Source organism: Anomalospiza imberbis, unplaced genomic scaffold (assembly GCF_031753505.1).
Source record: "Anomalospiza imberbis isolate Cuckoo-Finch-1a 21T00152 unplaced genomic scaffold, ASM3175350v1 scaffold_78, whole genome shotgun sequence".
NCBI classification, from domain to species: domain Eukaryota; kingdom Metazoa; phylum Chordata; class Aves; order Passeriformes; family Viduidae; genus Anomalospiza; species Anomalospiza imberbis.
Window position 1 is genome coordinate 345,010 of NW_027100397.1, and position 14,283 is coordinate 359,292.

At 55.7% G+C, this 14,283-nt stretch overlaps 1 protein-coding gene and 2 pseudogenes across 1 annotated transcript in view; 2 read left to right on the forward strand and 1 right to left on the reverse strand.

Annotated features, from left to right (window-relative positions):
• Positions 1-14,283, reverse strand: part of LOC137467742 (zinc finger protein 208-like) — a 181,526-nt pseudogene that overhangs the window by 157,548 nt on the left and 9,695 nt on the right.
• The window catches only part of LOC137467743 (zinc finger protein 850-like), a 192,088-nt gene that overhangs the window by 114,738 nt on the left and 63,067 nt on the right, over positions 1-14,283 (forward strand). The gene's annotated exons all lie outside the window — the stretch shown is intronic.
• Positions 11,063-13,232, forward strand: LOC137467758 (class II histocompatibility antigen, B-L beta chain-like; annotated as a pseudogene).

The window sequence follows — 14,283 nt, forward strand, 5'->3', positions numbered from 1 at the left end:
AAAAGGAAGAAGAAGAAAGAAGAAGGGAACTCAAGACGACACCCTATATCCTCCATCTTGAACCCATCTATAACATACTAAAAATCCTAAAACCTAAATGTCTCACCCATGTGACATACTCCACTACTCTCTACAATTCTCTACAATCTCTTTCACACTTTTGTGGTTTCTAGTTTACCTTGAGGCTTTGGAAGTTTTCTCCATGAATGAGGGTCAAAGTCAGTGCTGCCCGGGGGGTCAGGACACCCCAGAGTAGACAGAGAAATATTCCCAGTGCCCTGGGTTTCCACATCAGCAGGCGACAGTTATTGACAGTCGAAGGGTCAGCGGCAGGGGTCCTCATCACACCCGTTCCTTAAATGTTATCAGGCCATGCAGACGGTTTTAGCTACTTCCACAAGTACTTTAAATCAACATTAGCTGTTTCACAAATATCTCTGAGTTATTCTTGTCAGTTAGTTACAAAAATAAAAGCATTAGTTATTATTTCACAACTGCAGCTACTTCTGCAAAAGTTAACATTCGAATGCAAAACACGTAGCATCCACTTCAATACGTTGCAAAAGCCAAAACTATAATGTATGTTTTTCACACTGTCCACAAACTAAAATATCATCCATGAATGATGTTCTGAGGATATGAGCGACACAGGGGACAGCGCACTGGCCACAAAGAGCCGACAAGTTGTACGACAGCAAAAGCAGTTAAAAGTGATTACAAACTGTCCTATATCAAAATCAGCTCATGTTTCATGTTGTGATTAGGAATAAGTTGCAGAAGTCAACAAAATATAGCAAAAGCCACCAACTACATAGTTCTTTATAACAAACCCAGGGCAGGTTTTTCCCTTGCATGGAGCACTTGGGCCTTCCCCGGGCCCCTTCTGCCCTCTTGCAGAGCCGGTGGCATTTTCCACCACCCACAGTTTGTAACCAAGAGTCGGGTGCAGCCGAGAAGGCTCCAAGTGCCTCCTTCCAGGCTGACTCTGCAGATGCCGAGGCTGCTCTGGGCTCTGCCAGGGCTCTGCTGGGGCTCAGCTCTGGGCGAGGCTGGGCCCGCTCTCCCCTCACATTGCTCCGGGCAGCTGAGTCACACAGGGAGAAGGAAGGGACACGTCAAAGGAGTTGAGGTTTAAGAGAGTTTTTATTCAAAAAACTGCCATGCAAAACAGGCTGTCATAAGAACCATAACAAACAGGCTGTCCTAACTACCTTAACCAACTAGCACTACTAACTACCATAACTAACTGGCACTGCTAACTACCATAACTAACTAGTTGTCCTAACTAGCTACTGTAACTAAACGCTGTCCTCCAGTGCTTCATCTCCTCCTCTGCTGCCTCAGTTGCTTTGCTGCGGTGATCAGAGGGGTCAGGCTGGAGAGAGGCTTGGCTGATGATAAAAATGGGTGCTGCCCAAAGGAGAAAAAAGAAAGAAATGAACCGTTACTTTCCAGAGTCAACTTCCTCACAGGCTCTGTTGCAACAGGACAAAGGGAAATGGTCTGAAACTCAGGAGAGGGAAGCAGGCTCAGATGAGATCTGAGGCAGAATTTTTTAGCAGGAGAGTGGGGAAGCACTGACAGAAGGTGCCCAGAGATGTGGGAGGTGCCTCCTCCCTGGGAAAATCCAAGCTCATGTCAGGCAGGGCTCTGAGCCACCTGAGCTGCTTGAAGATGGCCCTGCTCGCTGTGGGGCCCCAGGTGCAGATGACCTCGAAAGGCCCCTGCCAAGCCAAACCAGGCGAGGTTTCTGCTTGCTTTGCGTGTGGAAAGCAGCGAGACCGGAGACCATCGGAGGGGGCCCCACAAGAAAACCCCTCCCTGGCGCTGCTGCTTCCCCTGCAGCCGCTTGGCATTCACCTGCAGCAGCTCCTGGGCAGACCAGCGCCGCTCCTCGTCCGGCTCCAGGCTGCACTCGAGGAAGTCCTGCAGCAGAGCCGACAGGCGCCTGGGCTCCTGCAGCTGCGGGGTCCCGTTCTTCCAGATCAGAGCGCAAGCCTGCAGGAAAAGCAAACTCAGCGCTCTGCCAGCTTCCTTCCCACCCACAAGTGCTCACATCGACCCTGGCTTCCCAGCCCCAGCTCCAGGGGCACTTTCCTCCCTGGCAGAGATGCTGCTCACAGCTCATTTTTCTATGCCAACCAAAAAACCCTAACCCTGGTGCTGCCACAGCCATTGTAAAGAGCTGGTGCACTTGCTTCACATTTTCAGGTCATCCTCACAGCCAGAAGAACTGAAACAACGTAAATCCCAAAGCAAATTGTGTCTGGAGACTGCAGAATATGTGTCTGTGTTGAGGTTCCAGTCCTCTGGGAATTCCCTTCCCCATGTCCAGAAACCTCCAGCTGCTGCTCCCAGTGCAGGGTCACCCTGTGCACACAGGCCTCTGCAACCACGGGAGAATTGGCCTCTTACCATGGCCCTCGTTTCCCTGAAGTAAGGAGGTTCTCCTTCCACCATCTCGATGGTCACAATTCCAAAGGACCAGATGTCCACCTTGGGGCCGTAAGGAGAACTGGTGACAACTTCTGGGGCCATCCAGTGAGCAGTGCCCACCATGGAGCTGCGCTGGTCCTGCTCAGGGCTGAGCTGAGCGCTGAGGCCAAAATCAGCTGAGGACAGAAACAAACACTGTCAAAGGCAGCTGGAATGAGGAAACCAAGCACAAAGACTCCCCGCTCTCAGGCTGAGAATGCAGCAGTGAAGTCAGCTGGAAAAGTCCTCAGGGCTGTAGCCAAGGAAAGATGGGACTGAACTGGACCCTTAAAGAAACCCTCAGCTTTCGTGCAGTTGCTTTTACTGATTCCCTTGCAGCTTTAGATTCCAACTCCTGCCCCTCTGGGAGGGCCATTCCCAGAGCAAAGGCACCCCTGACAGCCTGCTCCTCTCCTGAGCTCTCTGCAGGGGCAGCCGCTCTCAGCTGGCAGCAGGGGCCAGGCAGTGCCCCCAGCAGCCCTTGTGGGGCTCTGGCTGTCACTGGGAAGGAGCCCCACAGCCGCACCCCGGGAGCGCCGTGCCTGGCCAGGAACACCCACCCAGCTTGACAGAGCCGTCCATTCCCAGAAGGATGTTGGAGCTCTTCAGATCTCTGTGGATCACCCGGTTCGAATGGAGGAAATGCAGGCCCTGCAGACACTGAGAGAGAACAAGAAACACGAGGGTAAAAACCAATGGCCGGAATATATCACACAAGAAAGGACAGTTTAGAATTCTGCCAGCAGCGACTTTGCTCTGACAGGCCAGGAGTGCAGTGCAGACAAGCTCCAGGCAAACGGTTCAAGGCAAAGCTGAGAACAGCACATCAAATCCAAAACAGACAGAGAGTGCCACAACAGCAGGAAAGAGAACAAGAACAGAGCAGAAGTGCAGTGCTGCTGGCAGGCCGTTCACTGCAGGGGCTCTTTCTTCTCCAGCTCATAAAAACAACAGAGAAACAAAGCCCTGAGCCTGGAGCCACTCCTGCTCTCACGCCCTGCTGGGAAGGACCATCGTGTCCAAGGCATGGCAGTCACAGGCAGGATCCCTCACCTCCCGACTGACAGCTGCCATCTCTCCTTCAGCCATACGTGTCTGTCTGACAACGTCCTGCAAAGTTCCTCCATCCATGTATTCCATCACCAGCCAGAGATCTCCATCAACAAGGAAGCTGGAAGAGGAAAGCAGTGGCATGGAGACCAATGTGCAGCGCTCAATTCTCCCATGGAAGAGCCTGGAGTGGAGTTTTGTTGCCAGGTCACTTGTCAATGAGGACAGAATCCGATGGAGAGACATTCCTGCCAGGCTGCACAGCCCTTGGGATCTGCACAGTCTAAAGGAGGAGACCCCTGTGAGAAAGGAGAGGCCTGAGATGGCAAGCAGGTGAAAAATGCAGTTTAGCAAAGGCCCAGATCAATGTGGAACCACAACACTGGCCCCCAGCTGGTTCAGCTTCTGAACTCATCAGTTCCACCCTTCCCTGCAGAACAAGGCAACACAGCTCCCAGGGTTATCCAGGGGAGGAGGCCGGGCAGCACTTGGGACAAAAGGGGTCAGAAAACCTTTCAGAAAGTCCCTTCAGAAACAGGCTGGGCCAGTGACAAATGGGCAAACGAGGCATTTCTGGGAACAAGAACCTGGTCTTCCTGGCATCTGCAGCAATGGGAAAGGGCTGGGAAGAAGAAGCCAAGGGAAATAATTTCTGCTGTGGTTTATCAGCACTTGTTGTAAGACACAGAAAACAGGGTCAGCTTGAAGGGAAAACCAAACCAAAGCAACAAAAGGACACAGAGGGAGCGAACTGCCAGGCTGTTGTTTTGGGAAGATACGGCTGGGTCAGGCATTTTCAAATCAGGCTACAGACTACGGATGCCAGGAAAGGTTAAGGCAGGGCCCGGGCACGGGATAAGGCCTGAGGCACTCACCTGTCCAAAGAGCTGACAATGTTGGGGTTCTTCTTGTCCTTCAGGAACAGGAGCTCATTCACAGCTCGTTCCCTGTTCTGCCCTCTCAGACTCATTTTCTTTATGGCCACCTGAAGGGACATTGCAGACCTTTAACTGGAGGAGTCGGTGGCAGGAGGCCGCAGCAAACACAGAGCGAGTCTTTTTGGGGCTACGGAGCCGGGCTGTGCCAAACTGCCTTGGGATGGGACACCAGAGCTCAGCAAGTGCCATTCCCACAGCCCATTGCTCTGCTCGCTGGGGGCTGCTTACAGGACACATGGCCAGAGACATTTGGCCTTGCAGGCTCTGCAGAAATGGCCCCATAGCTGTCAGCCTCCAAGCTCTAACCACATTCTCTGCACCTACAGTCTTCTCAAATGGCCTCAACACTCTCATTATTATTCAAACACATTCTGCAAGCAGGAGGTAATTCTGGTTCTGTGCAAACAGAGCAAAACAGCCGGGAACCCTTTAGCAGTTCTTCGGGATTGGGTCATGATTTCAGATGCAACTGCTCTAGTTGGGATTGCACAACAAAGCAAACACACACATCCATTGCCCTCCTTGCATTCCTTTGGGCACTTCAGAAGGACCAAGTCTGTCCCAGCTGTGCTCTGCAGGCTGACACGGCTCTGCCTGCAGAGGAGCAGCCTGTGCAGGAAAGCTCTGCTGGCCCCCAAAGCTGCAGCCACAGCTCCCAGCAGAGGGGAGAGCCCTGGAGAGCTGCCAGACGTGCTGGGCGTGTTGACACTGACCTCTCCTCCAGTGGCCCTGTCGAGTCCTTTCGAAACGGTTCCGAAAGCCCTGGAGACAAAACAGCAGAGAAGAAAGAAGCAGCGCTTTAGGCCCTGGCAGTGAAAGCCAGCCCAGACAGGAGATCTCTGCTGCCTGCAGCATTCACAAACACCTGGGGGCATCGACCCTTCCAACAACAGCGCAGCAGCCACCAGCCCTCTGCCATGCAAGGTGTGCCAGAGAAAACTGAGACCCGACACCAAGGAATTGGGCTGGAGCAAATCCCAAATGTCCATGCTGCACTGCTTTAGTTCAAAACCTGAAGTGAGCAATGGGTGTCTAAAGAACTGGAAAAGAATGCATTCCATCCTTTTCCATTTCCTGCCTAAGACCTGCAGGATCCACAAGGGCCCTGCCATCAGGCAGGTGATGCATTTTCCCCCAGAGTGCATCAGCTCTGTGTCTGTTACTGAATGTCTGGGCTCTACTACCTGTGCTAGAATAGAGCACTTATTACTTCAGCTCTGGTTTCTGTTTCTAAACCATTAGGTTGATAATCCTGACCGGAGGATATTTTTTGAAGCAAAATATTAAAATAAATCTCCTTGGGAACTGTTTTCTGACAGTCACCAGATGGTGAGTGGCTCTTTTAGGCAATCCAATTCCAGGGACAGAAGATCTTCCAGGTCCTGCTCCTTGCTGCAGGCAGGACACTGCCAGCCTCAGGGGCCTTTGACGGTGCCTTCTGAGCACAGGTATCAATTCTGATCAGGACTGAGGGACAGCAGGATGGCGCCCCAGTGTCTGGAGGTGTTTGGAGCTCTCCTGACTTCTCACTTGATCCTGCACCAGCACAACACCTGGGCCTGCCTTTGCAGAAGTAACTGCCGTGCACTTACCCTTGGCCAATCTGCTCCACTTCCAGGTATTTCTCGGCAGGCTCCGCCAGGCTCACGGTGTTCCCTGAAAGAAACCACGTGGAAGACGCTCCCTCCCAGAGTGAGACCCCGCCTTGCAGCAGAGCCAGAATGCAGCCCCCCTCCCTGGGGCCGTCAGCCCCTTGGTCTCAGCTGGGGAAGGACAAGAAATGACCCTGGCACATTCAGCTGCAGAGCAGCACTGGGTGCAGCTGATGCCGAGACACACACACAGCACCCTGCTCTGGCACACAGGAACAGAGCAGACGTACTCAGCTGCATCAGGCACCACTCCCCTCTCCCCTCTGGCTGCAGGGCTGTGCTGCTGTCAGAATGTTCAGCCCAGGATCCCACAGCCGAGGGAGGTTCAGTGTCCTCTTCCCAAGCACAGGGAGCTTCTCCGTCCTCTTCCCAAAACGCTGCAGGTTCGCCATCGTCTTTCCAAACCAGGGGACGTTCACTGTCCGCTTCCCATGCTGGGAGAAGTTCACCCTCCTCTTCCCAAGACGCAGGATGTTCTCTGCCCTCCTCCCACGCCAGGAGATGTCCACTGTCCTTGTCCCACACCGCGGGAGCCTCGCCGTTGTGTTCCCACAGTGCGGGATGTTCGCCCTCGTCTCCCAGAGCAGCGGGAAGTTCACTGTCATCTCCCGGCACTGAGGGACGTTCACCATCGTCCCCCGGAACAGCGGGAAGCTCACTGCTGCCTTCCTCCTCTTTGGCCTCCTCTTTGGAAGCAGAGGGAGCCGGAGGAGGTGCTGGTGCTGCTTTTGTGCCCTGTGGACAGACGGCAGCATGAGGGACGGGAAGTTCTGTCTCAGTTATCACCTTATTTACCCTCAGCTGCACATCCAGCTGCACTAAGCAGAAATTGGGTTCGGAGCTGTTCAAACTAACAATGGGCTAAAGTCCACATTGCCCCTTATTCTTGGGAATTCGATATTCCACCATGGCTAAAGCCAGCAAGCAATGCTCTGCCTGCAAAACCAGACCTGCAGCTCTTCAAAAGCTCTTCAGCAGAAAAGGAGAAAACTCCCAGGGATCCCTTTGCTGCTGCAAGGACACTGGCAGGAACTTTCCTTCAGCCTCCCAGGTTGGCACTCGGCTGCCACATGCCGAGCTCACAACTTGCTACACAATTCCAAACACCAAAGGTTCCTTTCCCACTCACCGAAGGAGGAGCTGCTCGGGATCCACTCATGAGGTGCCCTGCAACGGGAGAGGGAACATGAACCAGATGCTGTCAGGAAAAAAACTGCCTGTGGTGGGAAATGCCCCGGAGCAAGGCAACCCCGAGAGAGCATTTTGCTTTCACAGCGTCCCTCCAGGAGCCACAGTCCCTTCACACAGCAAGAGAACAGCACAAAATACTGGGCTGGGTCAGCTCTTGGCTGGACAGGCAGTTCCAGGCTCTGCTGCCACAGACTCCCCGCTTGAGGGAACAGAACCCCCCAGGGCTCATTGCAAATGCTGTGCACGCCCCGCTGGCTGCAGACACCCCTTTTTCCAGCTGCAGCTGCTGCCAGGAGCTCTCCCAAAGCAATGGTGTCTTCATGGCAATTTGGTTCCAAAGTCAGCTCAGGCCCAGAGGAAGAACAGCAAGCACACAGCAAGCCCAGAGCCACAGCATCGGGGGAAAACCTCGACTTACGTGCCAAGTGGGTTAAAAAATACCCCGCATATGCCACAGAGTACAGCGTGCAAACTGCAGCAGCCACGTGCTGGATCATTTTGGCTGCGCTGCACACGTCTGCAGACTGTAGCCCTGCAAGCACAGAAGGACACCCGTCAGGGCTGGGCTGGCTGCTGAGAATGCCTCGGGCAGGAGGATCCTCCGGCAATGAGCAGTGCCCAGAGCCACTCTGGACACTGAGGCCTCCGTGTGCCACAGCAACGGGAACACCTCGGGGACGTGGCAGTGCTCCTGTGACATCACAGCAGCAGCTCACGCAGAAACCGCCTGGAAGGTTCTCCTGTGTCACAAAGGAGCACAAAGAACCCTCCCAGGGCACAGCCTGTTGCCCAAAGTGTTATAAACGCCAATCACTTGGTTTTTAAAATTTATAAAGGTTTAATAAAAATAAATTGAAAAAAAATTAATACAAGTAAAGTACTAAAGATTAAACAATTAGAGTTAGGACAATTAAAGAGACAATAACAGCAAAAAGTTACAGCCCGGGCTGGGTACCTCTCTCTGGACAAAAGTGAGCCAGGAGAAGGACCCCGATAAAAAAGAATTCCGTCCTTAAGAGGGGTAACGTGTTGCATACACAAATCACTTCATGAATATGCATATATTTATTTAAAACAAGAAGTTCGTCCGGTACTTGTTGAGGAATTCCTGTTAATCCCAGGCGCCTTGAAGTCTAAGTCGAGTTTGGAGAAGTTCGGTTTTTTTGTTGATAAAGAAAGCCATAAATTCCTTTCCTCTGGAAGATTTAGGGGTTTTTGTAATTGTTATCTCTGTGTGAAGAATTTCTTGATTATCTTCTCCTTCTCTTGAGCAAAAAGAATACCACACACACATATTTTCTATTTTAACTACTAAAGCTTAATTTCAATTACAAAACTACATTTACTATATTATTAAAATGTTACTACAGCATAACTTTCCAACCTAGCATAATACATATAGTAAATATCTGCGTAGAGCCATATAATCTGCATTTTTCACACAAAGGATCCAGGAGGAGCTCTGAAAATGCAGCAAACAAGGACACCCCATAGCCCAGCCTGAACACTGAGGAGGAACAAGGACGGCACCAAAGCAGAGGAAACATGACCTTTAGTCACTGACACTTCTGGCTAAAACCAGCAAGCCGTGTTCCCTCTGGGATCTTTGTTCTCGTTCTAAAAACAAGCAAGGTTCTCCACTTTAAATATAGAGAAGGCAGGAACTGGGCAGGAGGTGGGATGAGGAAGGAGGAGGAGGAGGGAGAGAGGAAAAGGAGGAGCAGGAAGAGGAGGAGCAGGAGCAGGAAAAGGAGGAGAAACAGGAGGTTCCAGTGCCCCCTGTGGCCGCAGCACCCTTGGCCCCGGGACCATCGCCCCCAGCTCATCCTGCAGGTGAGAGGGGAGGGGGAGCTCATCCCAAATCTGTCGGGGGGTCCCTGAGAGTTTTTTTTTTTTTAATTGGGGTGTGTTTGGAGCTTGCAGATTGTGGAATTGAGCCCCAAATATCGTCTGGGAGGCCCAAATAAACCCTGGGATGGGTGGGGTTTTTTTTTCTGTGTGTGTGTGTGTAGGTTTGGATCTTGCAGGACCCCAGAGCTGAGCCCCTTGGGGGGATCTTTGGGAGTCCACGTGGCCATTGCCCAGGGTCACCAGGGGGTGGACATTGGTCCTGGGGACCCCCGGGGGAGCAGAGGAGAGGAACCCCTGGGACCCCCGGAGTGGGGAGAGAACAGAGGGGTGATCCTGGAGCTGGGGGAACCCCGGCTGGCTGGAAAGGGGGGGAGCCTGGAGAGGAGGGACCCCTGGGACCCCTGGGACCTCAAAGTAGATCATCAGGGCAGAAGGGACCACATGGACTCCCAGAAGCTCTTGGATCATCCCTAAGCAGGACACTGGAGAAGGGGGAGCCCCTGGAGCCATTGGACCCCCATCACCCCAGGGAAAGGAAACCTCTGGAACGCCAAAAGTGGAGAGATCAGAGATCGGGAAGTCCTGGGACAGTTGTTTTGGGCTGAACCTTGATATAGTGGAGATTTCCATGGACACAAGACTCCTGCTGAGTTCTAGGGGTGGACTTGGGCAGTGAGGAGCCTCTATTCCAGTGCGCTCCCACCTTGGTTTTCCCCAAAGCAGGATTTGTCATTCCCAGGGTGTGGCTGGATGGAGAAGGAGGAAAAGCCGCGAAGATCCTGCTGGAGGAGGGGCTGCAAATCCAGCCCAGGGAGCTGCAGGGAGGAAAGAGCTCCCCGCCCTGAGCCAGGAAGGTGGCCGGAGATCCATCTGGAGCTCGGAGCTGGTGGAGAAGGCTCATGGCAGGGAGAAGCCACACAAGTGCTTGGAATGTGGGCAGGGTTTCAGCAGCAGCTCCACCCTGATGGAACACCAGAATACCCACACTGGGGAGAGGCCCTGTAAGTGTGGGGAGTGTGGGGAGAGCTTCAGTGGGACCTCTGACCTCACCAAGCACCACAGGATCCACACTGGGGAACGGCCCTATGAGTGCTTGGAATGTCAGAAGAGCTTCAGGTGGAATTCAGAGATTGTCCCTCACCAGTACTTCCACACCAGGGAGAGGCCCTGTGAGTGTCCCGAGTGCAGGAAGAGCTTCGTGCGCTGCTCCAGCTCCATCCCCCATGGGAGGATCCACGTTGGATGATCCCCAGTGAGCCCCGTTGGGCAGAGCCCCGGTGACTCCGTTCTGGGTGATCCTGGTTGGGTGGGGGGAAGGTGTTGGAGAGATTTCTTTCCCCTCTGCTTGTCCTGGTGTGATTTGGTTGGTAATAAATTCCCTCCCTGTCCCCGGGCCGGGTCTGTTGTGCCCGTGCCGGATTTGCTGAGGGATCTCTCCCGCTCCTTGTCCCCAGGCAGGAACCCTCGGTTCTATTTGCTGCCCCTGTGCGGCTGCGGGGGGCAGGGACAGAGCGGCTCTGGGGGGTGCCTGGCATGGGGCCAGCGTCACCCCTCGCCACGGGCACCCCTGAGACCCCGCGCAGCCGGGCACACATTTCTGGGCACAGCTGAGCTCCCAGCTGCGCAGCGCCCCAAGGCTCCCCGTGCCTGGAAAAGCCCCAGCCGGGGCTGCAGCGTCCCGGAACCGCTCAGCCAATCCAAACGCAGCCAAAACGCGCTGCAGCCAATGGGAGCGCGAGGAGTTGAGGAGTCATCGGTTGTGTGGCAGAGCCTCGGCAATCGGTGCCCAAAAGTGCTCGGAGCCAATGAGAGCGCGCGGCGCTGCTGAGCCCGCGCTGCTCCGGACTGGTGCTGCCAGCGCAGCGCGGCCGCTCTGGGGCTGGTGCTCCCTGGGCGGCGCTGGCCATGGGGCGAGTGGCGGCAGCTGGGGCCGTACTGGTGGCACTGGTGGTGCTGGGAGCCCTCCCGGCTGCGGGCGCGGAGCTCTCGGGAGAGCGGGGGGGGCGGGAGGCGGTGGGACAGGGGGGAGAATGGGGAAAAGGGGGCGGTGGGAGCCCGAAATTGCAGGGGCAGGAGGAGGAGGGGACCCCGAAAGGAAGAGCGGGAGGGGCTGAGGATTGGGGGCAGGTGAGGAAGGGGTGGGAGAGGGTGGGAAAGTGGGGAAAAAGGGAGAGTAGGACCCCAAAACTGAGCGGGAAGGGGGGCTGGGCTTTTCGGAAATTGTGTTTAAAAGGTTGGGAAAGAGGAAAAGGAGTAAATGGCACACCAAAACTCATCTGGGGAGAGGCTGAAAGTCGGAGGGGAGAGGATGTGAAAGGGGAAGTGTGGAAGCGTGGAAAAGAGGAAGTGGCAGCTCGGGCAGGAGGGATCCATGGCGGCCTTGGGGCACAGGGGGTGCGGAGTGGGGATCCGGGGTGGATCCCGGAGCTCTGGGGCTGCTGGGGGGGCACCCCCGGACCTGTGTCCTGCACACACAGGGGTGTTCCAGTACGTGGGAAAGTCCGAATGTCACTTCATGAACGGCACGGAGAAGGTGAGGTACCTGAGCAGGTTCATCTACAATCGGGAGCAGTACGCGATGTTCGACTGCGACGTGGGGCACTTTTTGCGGTTCACCCCCTATGGGGAGACAGCAGCCAGGTATTGGAACAGCGACCCAGACGTTATGGAGCAAAAAAGGGCTGCGGCGGACTGGCTGTGCCGGTACAACCACGAGTATCTCAGCCCGTTCCTCACGGAGCGCCGAGGTGAGCGCGGGGCAGAGCGTGTCCCCTCGGGCCCTGCCCTGGCAATGACCCTGGAGCCCCTCAAAACCTCCCTGGGATCGGCCCAGAGCCCTCAGCCCTCCTTGTGCCCATCCCCGAGACCTTGTGTCCCTGCCACTGACCCCCGTGGCTCTCCCAGTCCATCCCAGTCTCTCCCAGTGCCTCCCGGCTGTCCATCTCAGCCTAGCGTGGTGCTGCCGCCTCTCAGCCAATCAGAGCGCGTGTCTCTGATGACTCATCAGTTGCCAGGCAGACCCGCAGCGCCGAGTGCCCCGCACTGGACTCGGCCTCCCAGTGCCGCGCGCTTCGTTCCCAGTTCCTCCCAGTGCCGCCCCAATCCCTCCTAGTCCATTCCCAGTTCATTCCCAGTTCACTCCTAGACCTCCATCCTCCCTCCCAGTGCCCCCCATCCCCTCCCATCTCTCTGAGTGCCACCCCAGTCCTTCCCAGTCCATTCCCAATCCCTCCCAAGGGCCACCCCACCCCTCCCCTCTCTCTCCCAGTTTTCCCCAGCTGATCCCAGTCTGTTCCCGCTGTCTCCCAATGTCCCCCAGCGTATCCATCTCGCTGGTGCCCTCGAGCTCCCAGCCCGGGGCTGCTCCGTGATGGATTTCTAGCCTGCCCACACCCAGCTGAGGTGGTTCCAGGGCCAGCAGGAGCTCTCTGTGGTGGCCACTGACATGGTCCCCAACAAGGACTGGACCTACCAGCTCCTGGTGCTGCTGGAACACCCCCCTGGCGCGGGCTCACCTGCAGCTGCCAGGTGGAGCACATCAGCCTGGAGCACCCCCTGAGCCGGCACTGGGGCACAGGGGAGGAATTGGGGGCGCTGCCAGAGCCACTGGGATGTGCTGGGAGCAACTGGGAGGGAGTTGGAGACAGCCTGGTTTCAGCTGGGAGAGGGGCTTGGAGGTGTGGAAGGGCTGAGAAGTGATTTCAAGGATGCTGGGGAGGGTGGGATGGGGTTCTGGCGGTCCTGCTGGACACTGGGAGGGAGTTTGGAGGTGCTGGGTGTGACTGGGAAGGATTGGAGTGAGTCTAGAGGAGCTGGAAGGAGATTGGGGATGGAAAAGCAGAGGTTGGGATGAGGTTGGTTGTGCTGGGAAGAGACATGGAGGGGTCAGGGTGAGTCCTGGTGAGGCTGGGAAGGAACTGGGACAGGGTTTGGCGTGTCTGAGAGGTTTTGGGGGGTCCATACCCCTGCAGAGCCCCCAGAGATGCCACTGGATGCCGCCCACAGCAAGATGCTGGCAGGGATCGGGGGCTCCGAGTTAGGCTTCGTCTTCCTGGCGCTGGGGCTCAGCTTCTAGGAGCGTGTGTGCTCCTTCCCCGGGGCCCCCAGCCCGGCGTCACCCCCTTTTCTCTGCACACAGAGCTCCTGAGCCGCCGCCGGCTGCAGCCCCTCCCCGTGGTCTCGGGCCCGGCCGGGACCCCCCGCTCCATCCCCACGCTGATTTTGGGGGGGTCGTGTGTCTCCCCAACCCTGCTGTCACTCTGCCCCTGCCCGCCTGCTCCCAGTCTTCCCAGTAAAGCTTCCCAGTTAAACCCAGCCCAGGTTATGGGGGGCAGTGGGGAAGGACTTGGGGGGACCCCACGCGGGGGCCGGGACTGGGCAGGGAGGGTGGGGTCCAGGTGGGGAACACTGGGTGCTGCGGGTCTGCCCGGCAACTCGTGAGTCATCAGCCCCGCTCGCTCTGATTGGCTGACTCTTGTCCTTTGCGTTCTCTCATTGGCTGAGGAGAGGCCCGGGACTGGAGAGAAGCAACGGCAGAGATCCCGCCCCGAGCACCGGCACGGGGACAACAGACCCAGCCTGGGCACACGGAGGGAATTTATTACCAACCAAACACAGCAGCACAAGGAGAAGGGAAAGAAATCCCTCCAACACCTTCCCCCCACCCAACGGGGATCACCCACAACAGGGCTTATCCACGATGGAGAGACGGGGACAGCCGAGTTTAGACCAGAAGCCAATTTCATTGAGGGTACCAGGTGTTTATACAGGGTTTTACTTGTGTGGTGCTCAGACAGGGCTCGATGTTTGCTAACAATTTCCCATTGGTTACACATTCTTCATGACATCACGGCACCTGGGAACATTATCTTATCACAAAGTCTCACAACAGGTTGCTTGGTCACTTCTTGCCCAGGGAGACTTAAACTGTGTCTGTGTCTCCCACAGTTTCTGCTCAGTCAGGCCTCAGATCTCGGCCCCTTTATCAGCTCCATTGTTTTCCTCTCTGTTTTATTCCCCATTCGGGGGCACCAGGGCTCTGCCCAACGGGGGTCACTGGGGATCATCCAGCCCGGAGCCTCCCATGGGGGATGGAGCTGGAGCAGCCCACAAAGCTCTTCCCTCAC